At 39.8% G+C, this 20,912-nt stretch overlaps 1 protein-coding gene across 9 annotated transcripts in view; it reads left to right on the top strand.

Annotated features, from left to right (window-relative positions):
• Positions 1 to 20,912, top strand: part of RAD51B (RAD51 paralog B) — a 400,026-nt gene that overhangs the window by 145,328 nt on the left and 233,786 nt on the right. The window lies entirely within an intron of this gene.

Raw genomic sequence — 20,912 nt, forward strand, 5'->3', positions numbered from 1 at the left:
TTGCCAGCAAAGAAGAGCTTAAGAAAAGTACCTCCTTAGTTGCTTCCATCTCTTTGTTTTCTTCTACAGGTTTTGTTGTCTTTGAAAGGGAGTAAGTTTCTTGAACAGGTTGGTTTTTTTTTTCTTTAGGTAGCTTTCCTGAACTTATGTTTTCTTGTAATGGGCGTGTCCTCTACTCTCCCTTACCTACACTGTCATTCAGTGACCTCAATCCAAAACATATTCAGGACCTCTAAGATACAGTCTAACAGGCAGTGTTAAGGTATAGTGAAAGAGTACATTGTAGTGAGTGTATCATGAATATGTTAGCTGAGTAGCTCTGTACTGTGTTAAATATGGCAATAAAACTATGGTTTTATCATGCTTGTAGTTTAGAGGAATAAACATGAAGCCTTTAATTTAGAAAATAATGGAGATCAAGTACAGTAGCAGTTGCCACTGGAGCTGCATCAACAAGTTGCTTCTGTCATGTGCAACAGCTACCTTATTATGATCTCCTGCTTTATGCTTACACTTTTCTTATCCTTGTGATATCTGAGCAATAAATGATGTTAATGTCAGTAAGCTACTGAATGCTGTTACCAACCCCTGTGTCATGTGACTTACTCTCTTCTGTACGTAAGGTGGGTGGGGTTTTCTTTAGACATAATGTGTTTGGGAGTAATACTCTTTGTATTAGCAGATGTGTAGGAAATACTCTTTATACCTACTTCTGTGTAAGACAATGTCATGGTTTAAGCTCAGCCAGAAGCCAAGGCCCAAGCAGGCTTGGCTCAGTCCCCCACCAGTGAATCAGGGAGAGAATCAGAAGGGTAAAAGCCAGAAAACTCCTGGACTGAGACAAAGACAGTTTAATAGGGAAAGCAAAAGCTGCGCACACCAGCAAAGCAAGCCAAGGAATGAATTCAGTGCTGCCCATGGGCAGGCAGGTGTTCAGCCATCCCCAGGAGAGCAGGGCCCCATCATCTGGAATGGTGAATGGGAAGGCAAACACCATCACTCCAGATGTTCCCCCTTCTTCCTTTTTCCCCCAGCTTTATATACTGAGCATGATGTCACATGGTTTGGAATGTCCCTTTGGTCAGCTGGGGTCACCTGCCCTTGGCTGTGTCACCTCCAAGCCTCCCATGCACCCCCAGCTTCCTCACCGGTATGGCTGTAAAAAAGCAGAAAAGGTCTTGGCTCTGTGTAAGCCCTGCTCAGCAATAACAAAAACATCTCTATGTTATTAACTCTCTGTTCAGCACAAATCCAAAACATAGTTCTGTACTAGCCACTGTGAAGAAAATAAACTCTAACACAACTGAAACCAGCACAGACATTCCTAAGCCTGAAATTATAAAACAAATCGCCACAAGAGCTGTAACCATCCTGTGGCTCTCATGGCCCTGCCACTTCCACAATAAATGGACAGTAAGGAACAATAGAGAGAAGTGGGAACACATCAGGATAGAAGTTACCACTATATAAACATACTTTTTCACTTAGCAGGGCCCAAAGAGACCACAGTGTCAGCCAGGCAAGACTGTGTACAGTGCTGGTGCAGAAGTGCCTAATGCCCTCTGTCCCAGTCCATTAGCATAATATATTTGCAGTGCTGAGTGGATATTTCTGGGAAGGAAATCTGCATTCAAGTGCAGTAACACAGATTATAAGTTCTCATTGAGCCGTCCATAACCAAATCAAACACAGCCTTCAGTGTTGGAGATAGTAAAGATAAAAGCTTTATGTTTGTAAATAAAAGAGCTGTCTTGTGCTTTCTGGAAGGTGTTCATTGTCATTAACATTTAAGAACATTGTCCTGTGCATTTAGTCTGTTAAATAAGAGAGCACTGGGAGCAGAGAGGTGGAGCATGCCAACAAGTGAAATTCTGTTTGGCTTCTCAAATTGCAGATCTCTTTAATGCAGTCCATGTGTTCAGTGTTTCTTGCCTTTAAGTGCTAGAGTTTTCATACTGGGGGAAGTAGTGATTTGCAAATAATGATTATTTTGCAATTCAGTACTAAGATGCATGTGTAGAATTAGCTAGAAAGAACTTATTGGCTTTGCACAGTGAACAGAAAGCTGTAATATTGGGGGTTTTTAGTTTTGGTTTGATTTCAGTGCTTGTTTACTCAATGACACAATAACCCTGCTTGTACATACACTTCATGCATGAATGGAAGTGTGAACAGAACCAAAAGCAGGTGTTGTGTTACAGAGGGGAAAGTTAAAACAATATTTATAGGCCATCATTTATTATTTGAGTTATTCAAAGTTGTTCCATAGGGTAGAAGTTGAAGCAGAAAATAGCAAAGTCTACCTTTATCTAGAGGATTGGTTCAAACTGCACAATTGAACAGATGTTCACAGGAGATTAATTGTTTTTTCTATTAATTTTTAGCTTAGAGTCTGATTCTGCCCTTTTGTAATGCCTTTTAAGCATTAAAACTAACTGTGGGTACTCTCCATGAGCTTCTGTGCAATGTGACTACTTGGCATGCAAAGTACTACTCAGGACTGTGAAATTGGGTCCATTGGTGTTGTAGGAGAAGAATTACAGCTCACAGACTTGTGCCTGTAAATGTCAGTGATGGATAAGCATGACAAGCCAGTTAATGGATTTGATGTCTTTGCTTGTCCACTGCTAACTGTTCAGTATGGAAATACATGAGGTGGGTGGTACTTCAGTTTGTTCTTTCTTGTTTGTAACACCCCTTCAGCTTGTTCAGTGAATGTATGTGCCAGACTGAACCTCTTCAGCCAATGTGGGAAATAGATAAGTAAAATTTTATCCGATACATATGACTGCAACATGGATAGGAACTTCATTAGAACCAATTAACTAACAGCATCAATTCCTTTTTTCTTTTTCTGCCCTCTGCTTTTCTTTTCATGGGAAGGGGTGTGTTTGAAGTGCTGGTTTGGCCAGAAATTTGACTAAAAATGATGTTAGTTTACCTATAACTTTGGAAATCAGATATGTAGAATTAAGGTTTTCTGTAGGATGGTTCAGGGGGACAAGGACACCTTTAAGAAAACAATATTCATTCAAACTATTTCTCTTTCATGAATTAATGTTTCATTTTCAAGTGAAAAATTGTTTCATTACTGGTACGATGTCAGAGATGTGACTCCATGTTAAATTTACAGCCTGATAGTGGTCAAAAGGTCTCCTGACACATGGATTTGTAAATTGGGTGTGTTAGGCAGGAATCATAAGGGAAAAAAAATGATGGAACCTTCTCTTGTCACTTACCCCTTTGGTTTTCTGGTAGAAACAGTTGTTTTAAGACACAGCAGGGCTCAAGAGGGGACAAGCCATCTTTTCCAAGAAGTAGCTTTTAGATTCTGAGAAGTACACCTACTTTACTTAATGATGTGAAGAGAGGAATAATTCTCTACATTTTATATAACTTCCCAGTATAACATTACATTTAAAGGATTGTTTGGAAAGCTGGTTAGGACTGTAGCACATTATTTTTCAAAATCCTGTTTCTATGTGCTCTGATTTCCATGACACTATTCTTTAGGGACAGCACATTTGTTATAGGAGGCTAAATTGTTTCCTTTTGCAAAGCCTTACAGGCTCTGAAACTCCCACTGACTGCTGTCCAGAAAGAAAGATTTGTGGGTTCTGCCCAGTGTCTGCAAATGTGTGATGATATTTATATCCATTGAGTTGTTTTCACTGTAGCTAGATCTGGTAAAACACTTGTGGCTTTACTGCAGCTGGGAGACTTGTGGTGAAGCCTGAGAACTTTGAAATTAAGTTTTATGCTTGAAGAGATGTTCTGACTTCCACTGGATCCATGATTTCTGGGTGGGAAGGAGGATCAGCCTAGGTACACATCAGCATTTGCAGAGAGAGGCAAAGTCAGCAAACCTTTAATGAAGTAAAACTTCTTTTTTTTTTTTTTATTTTTTAAGCACTAAGACTGTTTAAGTGTGGACAAAAGCAGAATATTGTCTCAACTGCGACTTCAAAAGTGATTCACAGTTTTTTTATTGTTAGAGTCCTTAAAATCCAGCTCATTGTGCACAGCTGTAAGTTGTGTTGATTCAAAAGTCTTCCACATTAGGACTTCTGAAAGAAAAAAACTGCCTATTTCTTCTTTTATATTTTTTCTAAATTGGTGAGAACAAGAAGAAGGGCAGATGTTTCACTTCTGTGTATACTTTCATGTCTTCTTTCTCTTTTCCTCTTCAAGAAGATTCCACTAAGAAGGGAAGAAAGGCCAGTGACAAAATCTCTTTGTTCTGGGAAGCATTTCCAAGCATAAAATCAATACCAATGTGATGCTTTTATAGAAAAAGTTTTGCTTAAATTGTTGATGATTGACTTGATCTTCTTTGGAAATATTTTCATGCTATTTACCACTTCCTCCAGATACAGCTTAATTGAATGATTCTTTCAGATTTTCCACATGGTGTTCCATTTCTCTTTCCTTCCTTTCCCACTTGATATATCATAGAGAAAGTGGCCCCTTGAAACTTTGCCACCTTTGAGTTTGAAAATCCCCAGTGTAATCTGTGGATAAGGGTACTGTGCAGGCTTGACCTTGTTCCTGGTTTTGCCCTGTTTTCTGTGTAGTCTTAAATAACAGCAGTGGTCAGTCCACCTGCAGGTTTCCTACTTTCTGTAACAAGACATATGGCTCCCTTAATATCTCCTGATTTCCATTTTTATTTGAAGTTAATGAAGACTGACATTGAGATCCTTAGAAAGATGCTTGTATATGGAAATAATTTTCTTGTAATATTTTCTTCTAACTGAACACTTTTCAAATGGATTTATGGCATTAGGTCTAGAAATAAGTTGTATTGGATGAAGCATATGTAGCATAAGACTTACTGGCTCAGTTCAGTAAGTATGTGTGGCTGTAACTGGCTGAAGATCCAAGTACTAGTGGAAGGATGTGGTAAATTTTCCTTGGAGCTGGCAAAAGTTCCTGTATTTGGAACTTTTAAAAACAACTAGGTTGGTATACTGGAAAACATACTGCAGAGAAGATGGTGCTTTATTGGTAGAAAAACAGGCTGTTTTTTCCTGAAGGCTTCTCTGTGTACAGCTGGTGAAGTAGTAAATGATAGTTATTCTGATTCTCCTTCGTTTTGTCCGTTTTGTTGGATGTGGCCTACGGAGTGATGGAAGCCCTCAGTCTCATGCCAGTGAGAATGGTGACTGATGTTTCCTTGTTTAATTTCTCTTGTTAAGTGCAGAGTGAGACTTCCAAGGGTGTAGCTAAGAAAATACTGATTTTTTTTTTTAATTTATTTTTTTCCCTAGATGAAAAGTTGCAAGCATCTGACAGTAGGGTGGAATAGAAAAGTTATCTTGATTGTGTAACCCCAGCCTTTGGCTGTGCAACCTTGAGAACACTGGAGCAGCAGATGAATGCTGTGTGCTGCTGAGTAGATAATGTTTTTAGGATGTGGACTGTAGATTGATTTTCACACAAGGAATGGCATGGGGCTTCCCCACCCTTGCAGCATCACGGGTTTTCCAGCTGTTCAGCATGTCTTGTGTACAGAAGGTAAATTAGAGCTGGAATGGCCTCTGCTGAGCTTGGCCATGACTGGGCAGAGCCACGCTGCCCTGTCAGCCATGTCTGTCGGCATGAGGGCGCGCGGTGCCACGCAGTCACTTTGCAGCATGCACCACAGGCTTATGGCTGGGACTTCCTTTTAGCTGCAGATTCGTGACCTGCTCCTCTCCAGCCTGAGGTTCTGGGGCATTCTCCTGCAGCAAGTGTGGCTGAGAGGGCATCTAGAGGAACCGACCTCGTCCTGTAGGGAGCCTGACCTCCTCTCACAAAGGGGGCTTGGGTCATGTGCATGACAGTGATCAGATGTGTGGGTGCAGATGGGCACAGCTGTGATTAACTCTGGGTGGTATCTGCAACACCTGGATATTTGTGCTTGAGGGCCCTCAGGCTGAGAGCTTGCTGAGGAGCCTGCTCCAGAGCTCTGTGTGCATGTGTGGCATTTGCACTGAGGCCTTTGGGGCCGCTGGTTTTGCTCAGCTCTGGAGCTAGAAGGGCTCTTTCTTCATTTATATTTTGCTCTGTTCAGCCTTAGAAATGGCAGAAACTAGTCACAGAACTTTGATGCAGAAGTTTATTTAATCTAATTAAATCTCCTAGGAAATTTGTCCTGCAGTTAAAGCTACTTTCTTTTGCTTGATAGAGTTCAATTAAGTGTTCTGGAAGGAATTAAAGGTCTGAACTGTTGACCACTGGAGTTCTCTGTGGTTCTGGCCTAGGAAAACATTACTAAGCCAACAGCTGAGATTTAAGTACAGTATAGTATTTGGGGGGGGGGGTTTAATGGAAGAATAAATGTTTAAAAAGTGTTTCTACTTTTGTCAATCTTGTGTCATCCAGGACCACTTCATATTACTGATTACTACATTATCAGTTTTGATCTGGGAGGAAGTGGATGAGTAAAATGAGTAGTAGAACAGTTCACAGCTATTTCTGTGGCAGAACTTGCTGGTGTTTGTTGTTTTTGGGAGACTGCAAGCCTCAATGCAGTCTATACTATACCAAAAGTAAAGGTGAAGCATCGTTATTGTTAGAAGTAGCGTGGATTAATACCGAGTTGAGTGAATTTATGATACATGTGTCTGTCTAGGTAGGGTTTCAAAGGGGCAGAAAATAAAGGAAAAAATATTATGAAGTGATGTTTTCATCACTGCAGGAGCAGAACAGTACTCCCATGAAGGGTGGTGTGGGTGTGTGGCATTTCTCTCCTGCTGTTGTTGTCGTGCTGTCATTGAGCCCCAGCTTCCCAAAAGTCATCACATGTATGTAATACCTTTCAGGAAGCTAGTGCATCACCTTGTTCTGTATGCCCATCCTGCCAAGGGATCACAAAGTTCACTGGTCATTTTTAACCTGGAGCTTTGGTAAACACCCTGGTGTCACACATTGCAATAATGCCACTCTTTGATGTTTATACTAGCTGCTTTTCCTTTTTAATAATGAGAATAGGAGGAAATGTGTGAAATCAGCTGCATGGCAGAAAGAATTTATTAAAGCAAATAAACTGAATTCTGCTCAAGTTTCAAGCTTCTAGGCTGGAGTCACAAAGCAGTAATCATCTTCTAGCTGTTTTTAATTGTTTATTTTGTGCAGTTTCCTTGTCCATGAAACTGATATTTACTGTGGATTAGTCTAAGAAAATGAGCAATGCTATTGAGCTTTGAGCAGTGTGAACATCAACAAGTACCTTTTTGTTGTAGGCTCTGATGTGTTTGTCAAGTTCAAAGGGGGAGAGAGTGAATGAATCAGGATGTTATATTGGGTCTGTGTGGCACATGATTTTTTTTTTCAGACTTCCCATGACTACACAGTAGTCCCAGATATCTCTGTTTCCTCCAAGAAATAATGTTCCCTTGCATCTCTTTCCCTGTTACTCTAAAGGAATTCTGGGAAGGGACAACTCCCAAGCCCATGCAGTTTCCTGAACTACTTAGCTGAGGTAAATTTGAGCTTTACCTTCCACATATTTTGGTCCTTATCCACACGTAAGGGGTAATTTTTCTACATAGGAATGGATGGCTGATTGCTTGAGCTGCATTTATGTAGTTCTTCTTCTGGAACATAATGTGTGTACCTAAGGCTGATGAATAATGGGTGTGGCTTGGAAAAGCAGGTATATGTGGCAGACGTAAGACTTGTGTTACTGATGACTGAAAAGCACGTTTATACTGATTCCAGAAGTGAGTGTCAGAAAAACTTAAAATAGGATTTTTCTGTCCATTATTGAAAATGAAAAAAAACTAAAGAAAATACTGTCCAGAAATCCGTTGGTGCAAGTGAGGTCAGGCATATTCAGAAACCCATGTCATTAACAGATTCTAAAGGGAATAGCTAGAGGTGCCCTCCAACATCCCTAGGTTCGTGACTGTAGCTGGAAAGGAAGTTTAAGAGGAATAGCTCAGCCACCTTCTAAAGTATCACATGCTTTCCTGCTGCCACTATCAGGGACAGGGTTCTGGATTAGATAAACCATTGCTCTGACCCAACTGTGGAGAGAAATGACTTCCTGTGCACAGCATCCAGTAGGCAGAGTTGCAATGGTGCTCACTGAAGGCCTTTTGAAGCAGGACAGGTGTGTCCAGTGTGTTGCCCATCTGTTCGTTTGGGTTGCACAGCCTAGGATGTGCAGCACACTCTTGATTTGTGAATAAGAGTTTATGGGCACTAAGGTAACACAAATGATACTGCTGGTGTACAGATCTGGGCACTGGGCTGCTGGAAGGGTCAGTGTGGTGGGAGCAAGATCTACTGCAGACATAAGGGGACCTCAGAGGGAAGAGTGAAGAGTCTGGTTGTAATCATTAGAGTGCTGTCTTGAAATAACAGCCCTAGATCCTGCTCAGACTGGTATTCTGTGCAGATGGACATTTTTGTAATTAACATTTGCATACAAGCTGGTGTGTGTTCAAGAGGAGTAGAGGCCAGAGATGGACAGAAGGGTATAGAGAGTCTGGATTACATCTCTAAGCCATATTTTGACTCTGAGAACATTTTCATTTTGAAGGGAATTGTAAGTTTGAATCCAGCTAATGTAAGCAGATGCTTGTAATCAGCTTCTGGGATAGACATCTGCCTTCTGGGCCGTGCACAGGGATCAGTACCTGCTGCTGGATCAGGATTACTGGACTGAGATCCACAGGGCATTAGCAGCAGCCTGAACAATCTACAAACCACATTGTCTCATTCTGGTTTTGTGTTAGATTTGAGCACAGTGTTTGATTTAGCTCAGTGTTCTTGCAACATTTATGTATAACACAAGCAGTTATGTAAAAATTGTATCTAATCCTATATTGTGTTACAAGACGGCTATGGATATGAACTGAAGTATTGCTATACAGGTGATCTTTTCCAAATTTTTCCTGATTGTTTTCAGTAATTTTTTTGGATTTGGCAGTTCTGATAGCAGTTGGTTTTAAGAGTTTCTGTAGCTGTACCAGGAAAATGCAGACATTTCCTAGGAAACAGATGGGCCCGCCTGAGGTTGGTGTTGATCTACAGTCTTAATATGTTAAGTAGACAGGATGTCATCATTTATGTGAACTAGATGCTTAGAAAAATTTTCCCTTCAGAGGAGGAAGGTATAAAATCTAGAATCAACCATCAATTTTTTTTTTGTGTCTCCCAGAAAGTGCGATTAAAAAGTGACAAAGAAAACATTTCAACTACTATTAAGTATTTCTTCTCCCTAATGGTTTCCAAAATTCCAATCAAGCATTTATATAATGTGATATGATTAGCTTTGAGAAGAGTATGTCAGCATGCCCAGTATAGCACTGTATGCATTACATTTTAAATGCTGTTTCTCTAGAACCACTCACATTGCTCAAAAACCACTCTCTAGACTTAAATTCTGGCAGGATTAATTTAATCCTCTGTTTTTCCACAGATAGGAGTTGTCCAGTGCCCTAAATATCTCTCCACAGTTTATTTTTCACCAGTGCTTTTCTTCACCTTGATGCTCTGTTACCATGAGGTATTTGTTGTTTTGTTGTGTATTTTTTTATAAAAGCCAGCTGGTAAACTTTACTCAGTTGCTTTTGGGCAGTTTTTTCTGAGGTAAATATAAATGATAAAATAAATATCCAAAGTACAGTTCATTGTAGGAGAATAAATAATTTCTCTGTTGATAATTATGGTTCTTTACACTCTTTTACTGTCTATTGCCCCTCCTCTTAGGCTTTGTTATTTGAAGAAGCTCTATAATTACTTCTTTAAATCTTTCATCCATCTCTTCAGTCATTAAAACTTTTTTCTTTTTTTTTAGAACTTTTTCCTGACAAGTTGTCACTATCCTTTTCAGAATACCTGGGGCTGGATGTGCTCTCTGGTGAAAGGCACTTTCCTTTGTGCTACAGTAATTCTGAAGTACCAGCATTGCTGGGTATCAGGTTATGAATTTGCCAAATAATTCAGGAGACAGTGAATGGGGCTGGGACACTGTTTGGAGGAGCAGTCTTCACAGAAATAGTTGGTAGGAAAGTATCGTGGGACAGCAGATCTTGGAATAGAGCTCTAGAGAGTACTACATGGTTTAAAGTCAGTTTTTATGAAGAAAGATGAAGCCAAGGCCCAGACTAATTGCTATGGTTAAAGTTTTTATTTTAGGGGTTTTTTTACACAGATTGTTGTTAAAGTTACTGAATTTTCTTTACTTATATTGTCCTTGCTGTAAAATATATGGCTTTTGGTGTTTTGTGACAGCAGTTGGGAAACATGCATGCTCTCAAAAGCAGCTTTCTTCTTACATCAGGTGTTGCTATACTTCAGTGGCATTATAGAACTTATGTTTGCCCTCAAGAGTCATCTTTTAACATCCAGGTGTTAAAAAAAAACAAAATATCTATTTATTTTAGGATAATTCCATAATGTCTTTCATTGAACAGTGCCATTCTCTCTTCACAAGGTGCTCACGTTTTCTGTGCCTTCAAGAGAATAGTGCTGTTGATCTTCCATTTGACATCAGCATCACATAACACTCTTGTAAAATGTTAGTAGAAATCCAGCCTACATGAAGCCTATGGAACTAGGTTGTTTAGTTTACTTTTCTGGAATGAAAGACTTTTAGAAATTAAGCTATCAGTATAACAGCTCTTGGCATGCTGTGTGTTTTAATGTGAAGAAGTTTCCTTAACTACTACTTCAGATACCAAAATAGTTTTTAAAAGTGCTCTCTCTTTCCATCTGGTGACAATGGTTACCCTGGACTTAGCCTGTTTGTAACAACCACAGATAACATGTGTGGTTTGTTAAAATTGAGAAATACCCATCCCCAAGTCATGCACATGTGCTTTAAGCGATGTACAAGCCCCACAGAACAGGGCAGTCAGCAGAGAAGAGTTCAGTGACCTTCCTCTCCCCTTCCTTCACAGAGCACTGCTGGATGTGTGTATTGGCAGAGAGTCAACAGCTTGGTCTTGCTGGGGTTTTGTTTTGAGTGAGGTTTTCTGGGTTGTTTTGGTGGGGGTTTTTTCCCTGTTCTTCAGAACCCTGCCAAGTTTTATGATATCTATGTTGCTTTGTCCGCTGGTTTAAAATTTTATAACAACTAAATCTGATGACTTCAGAAAAGCTGTATGTGTCATAACAAACTGAGTTGTGTAGCATTCCTGTGTAAATTGCTTTTTAAAATGTTTAGGCTAAACATCAGTCATTAAGTCTTCTAATCTTGCCCAGTGAGATTTGGAGAAACTAGAAACTATTTGTGCAAGCAGAAAAAAACCCCAACCAGTGCAGATGTGGATGCTATTTTTTCTTTATTGAAATCAGACAAATATATTATCTCTCAGGATATTAGCAATATATTTTTCACCTCTCCTTTGGAATTAATAGATTCAAAAGAAAAACTGCTGCTTTTGAATATGTGACCTTAACAGACTGATACTCTGATGAGTTTTCTTTCTTTTATTAGTCTCATGTAGATTTAGTTAGATTAGCATTTTTGTCTGCATACTTACTGCTCCTGTGTAAATTTTGGTTTATGAAAGGAAAGCAATGGAGAACTCAAAAAATTATTTGTCTAAATTCTTTATTGCAAAATTTTAAGATACTGAACAAGTTCTAAAGACTAAGTAAATAAATGTTATTTTAATATATGTTCCCTGAAATGGGAAACAGAGTACTATCCAGCTTGCCTTTGTGTAATTGTTTTGATGCTATTTGTGCAAACAAGGGTTAGGTTTGCTTTTGTTGTTCAGCCACAGCTGAAATATGATTTAAAATTGCTCAGTGAGTTGGTATATTGAATTGAAAAATATCTAAAGGTGCCATTTCATGGTATGACTCTATGCTAAATGTCTGTTCCTTGAAATAAAAGAATATAGGGTGGCACTGTGAAAATGTACCTGGGAGGTCCTGCTTGGTGATGAATTAAAATTAGTTAGTAGTGCCCTGGCAGCCAGGAGAGCCAACCCTGTCCTGGGGTGCATCAGGAACAGCATCTCAGCCAGGCAAGGGAGGGGACTGTCCCCTCTGCTCTGCTCTAGGGTGGCCTCACCTTGAGTGCTAGGGGCAGTTTTGGGCACCACAATATAAAAAAGGCATTAAGCAATTACAGAGTGTGCAAAGAAGGGCCATGAGGATGGTGAAGGGTCTGGAGGGGAAGCCATGTGAGGGGTGGCTGAGATCACTTGGTCTGTTCAGCCTGGAGGAGGCTGAGGGGAGACCTCATTGTGGTCTTTAGCATCCTCACAAGGGGAAGCATCAGAGCAGATGCTGATCTCTCCTCTCTGGTCACCAGTGACAGGACCTGAGGGAATGGCCTGAAGCTGTGTCAGGAGAGATTTAGGAGAAGACTCTTCATCTAGAGAGTGACACTGGAACCAGCCTGGAGGATGAACACTGGAACAGCCTCCCCAGGGAAGTGGTCACAGCACCAAGCCTGACAGAGTTCAAGAAGTGTTTGGACAATTCTCTTGGGCACAAAGTGTGATTGTTGGGGTGTCCTTTATAGTTCCAAGAATTGAACTTTGATCCTTGTGGGTTCTTTCCAGCTCAAGATATTCTATGACTCTGATATCCAGTCCTGAACCCATTTTTAACTTAGAGTTCAGAATGAAAACATTCCAGATTGTGAGGGGAAAGCAAGTCTGCCTTCACCTTATGGCTTCCTTTAAAGATGTTTGTGCTTGAAAATCTGCATGTATTAAATGTGAAACAATTTATATGCTGTAGTGTTTGGGTTTTTTTCAGTGGGGTAACCTTTGAAAGACAATTCCTCAATGTAGCAAATCTGGTGTTAAGCATTGTAGTTCATCTATTAAGTTTTATAAAAAAACCCTTTCACTTTTCACAGCTCTTATTAGAACTAGTGTAAGGCTTGCAGCAGTGTCCTAGCTTGAGTCCTGCATGTATTTGTTCACTCCCCCTCTGCTGAGCCTGTTATCCTAAGATGAATTATTTTTTCTGCTGATAACTATATATAATGTCATTTTAATATTTTAGGATCATATCTACTCAGAAAAAGAAATCAGTGTTATAAATTTCATGTGTCCTTTGAGGCTTCAGAGCTGATATTCACAGGAGAGTGAATTATCAGAATGGGGATGGTAAAGTCACTGATTGTCCCAAGGGCTGAAATCTCTGCTTCCTTTACCTCTAACAGAATGACAGACCCAGAGGCATTGCAAACTTTCCTTCTCCCTTATACAAACTTGCTTTTATTGACTTTTGAAATTGTGACCAGTTCTGTAGGAGGGCGAGGTTTAGTCTTCAGTTTTGTTTGGTCCTTCGCCTGCTGAAAGCCGCTAACAAGAGCAGTGCTTGGTGCCAGTTGCAGTGTTTTGTTTTCTTTTTCTGTGATCCCAAGAAATGTCTAGTACAAACCAGACCATGACCACCCACTCATTTCACATGAGCCATGGATCACTTGCCAGATGGCAAAGGCTAAGGAACATAAGATTTAATACAGCAGATCTGTCTTATTTATTCTGTTTAGCTCAGAATAAGGCACCACCTCCTCTCTTGCCTTACTCACCCTGTCCTTGCAGTCAAGGGGTGAGTAGACAAACACTCCCATGACAACTGTGGAACTGTTTATATTCTGAGGTATGAGATGTTGTTGTCCTTATCTGAGTTTGCATAAATATGGTGTTAGTTTTGGTTAATCATCTCTTTCCTAAAGGAGCACTGTATTCTAATGTTACATATAATGTTGTCCCAGGCTGAGTCCTAGCAAATAAAAATCCCCAAAAAACACCTTTTCAGGCCTCCAGTGAAGGGACATATTTCTTTTGCTGTACAAGAAATTTATTGAAAAATGAGGGTTTAAGTAATGCATTTCGAGAGTTTGCCACACGTGTCACTTCATTAGTGATAATTTATGAATGTCAATTGACTACAAATACATACAAATTCATCAAAGTACAACTTTTGTACAAGGTGAACAAAATGTGTAAAGTAGGGCTGAAATCTTGCTAGATGAGATCATTTCAGTAGATGATAATGCTGATGCAGGAAGACTCACATTTTGAATTCAGTCACTCTTAACATATGGTTAAAGTCTATACTTTAAATCATCCTCTCTGGCAAGACCTTAGTATATTTGCTTTGCATCTGGAAAGTATAGAGAATCAGAGTTAACACAGGCCTAGTGCATTATAAACCTTGCACATTTCAGTCACCCTGATTTTTGCAGTTCACATTTCTTAGGGGAGAGTTGAGTATGTCTTTCTAATCTCCTGATGCTTGCCAAAAATAGATGAAAAGAAGGGAAATTCTGAAATTATTTCAAATAATCATTTCTTCTACTATTACAGTTGTCTTAACTGTTGTAAATGAAGGATTTTAATTTGTTGGAAGAATGGAAGGAAAGAGCAGTGTGTGATTAGTTCACAGTGACCTGAGATTTTTGTCTGGAGGCTCTTTGTAAAGAACAATATGTCCCTTTTCCTTACCTGTGTGGCAGCTTCACAGTTTCTAACACTGTGGAGATGTCTGTATCCTAGTGATTATGTAGAGTGTTATGAACTTGAAAGCAAAGCTTGGACATATTTCCCAAAGGAGGAGGTGGAGTATGTGGCACATTCACGTGGGAGTTTTCACTGGTCTAACTTGCCCTACACAAAGGCCATTTGATAATTATAGTTGCTGTGCTAGTCTCATCATCATTTCTACACAGAAGGAACATGAGTGATGTCCTCTGGAGCTGTTTAAAATGCAGATAAAATTTGGAATATCTTTTCCTGATAGGAATAGTTACAGTAGAAGTTGCCTTTAATTAGTTGAGAGCGCTGTTGCAGTTAATGAACCTGTACTTGGTGTTGAATCCAGCCAAGCTTGGAAGCAATCCTATGCTTTGCTTTGGGGGAAGGAACCCCCAGTAAAATGTGACATCAGACTGTTGGCTGGCTCCTGCTTTTTGCAAGTGTTGCCTTTGCTAAGATCATCTAACATGATCTAAAGCTGGCTTTCATTTGTGTCAGGAAGGATTGCATGAAACTAAACAGAGGTTGCAAGATACACAGGACACCTTGCAACTTCTCCTGTGTGTCTTGTGTGTGTTCATAGAGAAAAATTTGAAAGGAACTACAGGGCCTCATATCAATCACCCTGCTCCCCCAAATACAGGATTTAAGTCATGTATGTGTGTACTTGGATCCAAGCATTAATGAGGAGAGGAAATGGGATTGTGCTTTGCTGAATTTAAGGTCATCTTGGAAGAGGGGAATTTTCTCACTGCTGATTCGGTGTCAGGAGCTTGTAGGGGAAGTCAGAGTCAGTAAAACAGGGCAGAATTTATCCTTCTAGGTCCTCTGCACTGCTCGAAATCACTGTGTAATTTGAGGTGATGAAAGTGCCAGGAGCTCCTACATTATAAATTCAGCTTTTCTTGAAGTCTCTAAGCAGACTCTTTCATCAGGGTCATCTGTTAAAGAGAAAGATTTAAGGCCCAGTTTAAGTAAATGATCACCACTGATTTTTTCCTGTTAGTAGGTGACCTCATAAAGCCACTGAATATCTCTTTAGGTTAGATCACAGTGTCCAGTGTTATGGGTGGTGGGTTCCATACTCCTGGAATAAACTGATATTCCTAATCTGCTTTTGAGTCTGGGTTTCCTCCACCTTTTGTGAGGCTGTGAATGGTGATCCTGTAATGTCTTTAGGAGGTAGTAGTTTGGATTTTGTTAAGGTGATGATCCCTGGCCATTTCAAATGTAATTGAAAGGATATTTGCTCAGTAAACAGGACTACTGTAACTCTAGCTTAATTGGAAGGACACAAGGAGGAAACAAAGAGTGGGCAAGAAAAGCATTTCATTTTCCCAAGTTTAAATTAAGAGTCTTATCAGTGACTGTTCACTCAGCCAAAACATAGTAAACTATACTCCTCTGGTTATTGCCAGGTGGTAGGTACCCAGAAATTACAGTCATCTAGTTGTTCTTTCATGTGTGTGAAATTTGTGGCACATATTTGGCAAAAGTTACAAACACCATCATTTTTTCAGCAACTGAGGATTTAATGTTTACAGAGGAAGAATTTGGCCAGAGGTAGTTTAGCAGCTCTGTGATAAGGTAGAATGGAAAAAAAAATTCTTTTGCTCTGTCCCTGCTGTAAATAATCGCTGTGGTGAAGCTCCTGTTGTCTAAGACTATAACAGTGGCAGCATTTGGAAACAATACATTTTGTCTAAAAGTGGAAGAAATTCCCTTTATAAATTTTAGATGTGTTTATACATATAAAAATGGTTTTTAACTTTAAAATGTATGTTTAAAAATAGATAAATATGCAAAAGATAGAATGAGGGGAATATTAAGTAAGAGTTCTGAGGACTGTAAACTTATTATTGTATCAAAGAGAATGTTTTTTTGAGGGAAACAAATTCTTTTGAGCTTTCTTTACTTTTGCCTAAGTGTGCTTCTTTGTTTCATGCATGTTTTCACAGAAGAGTAGCTGAGTGTCAGCCCTCAAAACTGTTGACTTTGTCTTTTTCTCTTCCCTTTATATAATGCAATGCTCCATAGCACCTTTGCAGTTTAAAACACAGAAAACTAAGTGTAAAATCTATCATCATTTGAGTGCCACATCTCTCTTAGAGCATTCATACTTAGAACACTGCCATGTGATCTGCATGGATGAGCACTAGAATGATGACTAGCATCCTTTTTGTTCTGATACTGGCTATGTCTGTGCTTTAATTACCTTGAGGCTCCAGCAGGCACAGGAGTCAAGTACCAGCACCTTCCCTAGCTGCTTATATTGTCTTTTTAGCTGGGCAGGAGAGTCTGGTGCAAGGTGCCTCTCTATAGCAGCAAATGTAAATGTGTCTCATTTACAGCATTTTCCTGCTATTTTCCTCCCCACCATGTCAGTATCTAAGGCTGCAGGTAGATGTGGATTTGCTTTGATGAGATGTGCTGTGTGTTAGCTTGGTCTTGGCATTGCACCAACATGTTTTCTATTCTGCCTGGACCACAGGCACAGCAGGATTGTGTTCATCTACAAAAGGTCACAGAGCTGTGCCCTGTAGGTCTCTTGGGCTGAATGAAGCATCAGAGATAAATAGCCATTGTCTGTCTGCCCACTGTTCTTACCACCACGTTGAGAGAGAAATTGCAAAGCACTTCAGTATTATCAGTCTGGAAGGCCCTAGCTTTACAAATGGTGCAATCCTTGCTTTACAGAGATTTTACTTCTGACAATTTTCTTGCAACTTTTAAACCTCTTCATTTTGGTTGATCATTTTCCTGTCTTGACTTATTAAATCTCAAGGAAATAGCTTGATGTCCTGGCTGCATTATTTCCTGTCTTGACTTTTTAAATCTCAAGGATATAGCTTAATGTCCTGGCTGCATTGCACTATGTATCAGGTAAGCTGGATAAGCTGGCTTGTTGTTGATGTGAGGAATGGAAACACTGCCAGAAGTATATAAGCATGCTGGGCTAACATGTTGGCAGACTGTTGCCAGGGGCTACTGTGGATCAGCCACTATTCAAAACAGAATGTTAATTGGAAAACCTTTTTATATGTGTTATGAAATGTTTGTTTTCACATTTTTCAGGCCCTGCGATGTGTATTTATTAATAGGTTTCTGCATTTACACTTTCTTTAATGAAAGGTGCATAATGTCCAGGTTATGTAGCTACAGCACCTCAGGCTGTGATTTTTGTCACAATTTGCAAATGAAGTAAGGATGAGTCTGGACAGTAATTGGATGGGCAACTGCTGCCCTGTGAAGGGTGGGTGTGTGGGTAACAAACCTGTACTTGGGGGCTGTTGCTGGCAGTTTCTGGTTAGAACTGTTTTTCTCTCTGAGTCAGGTCTGAGCCCAGGTCCTGGAGTAAAAGATTACTGCTGGAAAGGGCAATGGATGAAATGCAAACCCATGGTTTCAACATCTTGTGCCCACCAAGGTGCCCATTGTTCTTTGCATAGAGGCCTAAGTGTTCCAAATAAATCCTGAAAGAGCATCCCTCTTTTCTTCCCTAAAATAATCTTCAGATTTGACTTTACAGAAGGACTTTTGCTTTTCCTTTCATATGTATTACACTGTATTGTAGTTTAATGACTCAGTCACAGCAATGCATGAAGTTCAGCACCAGTATAAATAATTTCTTGACAGTGTATGGTAGCTGATAGAGCATAATGCAATTTTTCAGTGTATGAGAAATTATTCAGTAGATTCTCTATGGTCTTTGGATAGTTTTTATTGCACTGGACAACAGCACTTCTGCTGCTCCATCTTCATTAGGATCTCTTAGTGTATATATGGAAGAATTAATCAACAAATGGGTAAGAGATCTTAAGAGAAGCATTTCTTCTGGAGTTTGAAGCAAAATCAAAGGGAAGGTGGAAGAATCATGATTTTCTTCTTGCTATGGCTGTGATATGGATTATTTTATTTAACTCAGTAATGGACAGATGGATTGGATTTTGTCTTTCTTCTGGTGGCCATTTATTAACATTGAATGAGGTGAGGGCTGTGTCAAAAATGTCTTTGCTCTGATAAGAGTCTGTCGTGTGTAACTTCTGTAATATTAAATGCAAGAATATAAACATTTTAGGTCACTGTAGGGAGGATGTGCAGTCCAGCCACGATACAGCTTGTGATGTTATCTGCTTGCCCTCTCCTTTTGTGCACTGTCCAGGTGTGTTTCCTTACAAAACTGAAGTCCCAAGTGTGATTAAAAAGAGGTCAGAGAACAAATTACTCAAATCATAGGGTGTGGCCTTATTAGTACATCTTGTTTCATCAACAGATAATCTGGCTTTGGGGGAAAAGTGCTTAATTATCTACCTTGTTGAAAGGGACAAGAATTATATGAACAGGGCACTGCAAGGAATAACATTCCTTATGGAAATTCCTATGGGAAAATACCTTATGGGGGCAAAAATAGAATTCATCATGTTAGAATGCAATAGCTGGAAGAAATGCTAGTTGGCTTCCATCTATGGCCCAAACAAGGGAATTGTCTTACTGTAAAAAGTGAAACATCTGCATAAATCCTTAATGTAACAACTGCATATACACATGCAGAAAAGGATAACAAAATTCAGCAGCAGAAAAAAATACTGAGTTGAGTTTGTACAGGATGACCTTCCATTTTAGTACAGAAAACAACTCTGAAACCAGAGCTAGTAAAAACACTTTTTAAAAAAACTTGATTTTTATGCATGAATGTGCTATTTTGCAGGTTTATTTAGTGTTCATTACAAGGGAAAGACAAACCAAGATCTGTATTAGGAACTAGATCTGCTACAGGTTTTTTGTTGCTTATGTCTTAGTCTCTTTTTCCATTCTGCTTCAAAAAATAGAGCTAATAATGCTTAGCACATATAAATTATTTACACATGGAGATGGGTTTATATAAATACATCAAGGTCTGGTTAAAGTCTCCTTCCCATGATATGCAAATTAGAAATAGAATTTCACTTGTAAATGAAAAGCAGTAATTAACTCTGCTCACTGGGCTAAGCAATGAGACAAATCTATTTGAAATCAGGTAAGCAAGAGACAAAACCACTGCTGAGCTTGATGCCTCAGGTTTTACGTTTTCCCTTTTTTTGATTCTGTGCTGCTTTAGTGTGTAGTTCTGAGCTTCTTACCTACTCTATTCTCAGAGTAGGTATACAAAACAATTCCTTCTCTAGCTGGGGACCAAGGACACATGATCCAAATCTCAGGCCCAAGAGCATAAACAACAGTGGACTGAAGAGAGAAAAACAAGAACGGGACTTCATAACCTAAAGCTGTAATTGGACAATTAACTCTAGTATGCAAATGGACCAGAACTTATAAAAGTCAGAGACCTCGTGACCGGTTGTCCACTTTGTGACCATTTTGGTTCATCTTTGGTGTAGCCCTGGCTGGGCTTGTATGCTGCCCAAGGTGTATCCATTGAGGCCTTTTAATAAATACCTACTTTATTCTTTAACTCCATCTAGCCACTGGTCTAGGTCAGCCTTCACAAGGCATCAAGCTCTTCTAACCTGGCCAACAAGTCCTTACCCCCTTTCCCAGCCCAGAGGAATGAGCACAGCTGTCTGGGGCTCCCTGCAGCAGGTGAGATGCTCTTTCATTTGGGGGCTGCTGGAGCACTTCCCTGAGAAGAACTAGCGGTGGAATGCAGAGCTGTTGTCTGGAGAACTAATTCCTGTACTTGACATAGGGCCAAACCAAAAATTGCTGGGAGGCTTCATTTCAAAGAGTGTGAGGCTGCCTTGCAGGTACTGCTTGCAAAGAGGGGTTGTACTCCTGTCTAATTCATAACAGGCAATAGGATATCAAAGGGATGAAGAGCCTAAAGGAACAGCTGAATATTCATTGTAAATGGCAGTGGGCATCTGCCAAAGCAGAGCAAGCTTTTAGTAGTGCTCCAAATGAAAAGTAGACCAAGTAGATGTTTTTCATACAATGAGTGTTTAACCCTGCTTGTCCCCCTCTGGTCTCGTGAGCTGAGCAAGTTTAGTTCAATCTTTTGGATGAGAGACAACTCTCTTGTCCCATTACTGTAAGGAACCCTTTGTAGGATAGAGTAGGGATGTGTTGCATAGATATTTGTTTTGTGGACTCAGAATTTCCTTCTCTGGTCAAGGATTTTTTTTTTTTTTTTTGTTCTGCAGTTTAGGTTACATCTAGAGTTTTAGCTTTCATTAATTACAATAATTGAAAATCCATAGGCATTCTTTAAGTGAGTAACTGCTTTACCTGACCTCCCTCTGCAGTTCTTTTGGGTGTCCCATTTTTTTCCCATCCTTTCCTCAAACTCTTCCTATACTACTGCTGCCTGCCTGCACTGTGGACAAGTATTTCAGCATGTGCAAAGCAATGGGCAGCATAAGGACAGCATATGATGTAGCCCCTCTAGTTCCATTGAAGGGTGTTGTGCATGGCCAGATATGAGGGGATGGCACTTGTTGATATCCCAAAAGTAAGTGGTGGGTGCTGGTG

This window comes from Zonotrichia leucophrys, chromosome 5 (genome assembly GCF_028769735.1).
Source record: "Zonotrichia leucophrys gambelii isolate GWCS_2022_RI chromosome 5, RI_Zleu_2.0, whole genome shotgun sequence".
NCBI classification, from domain to species: domain Eukaryota; kingdom Metazoa; phylum Chordata; class Aves; order Passeriformes; family Passerellidae; genus Zonotrichia; species Zonotrichia leucophrys.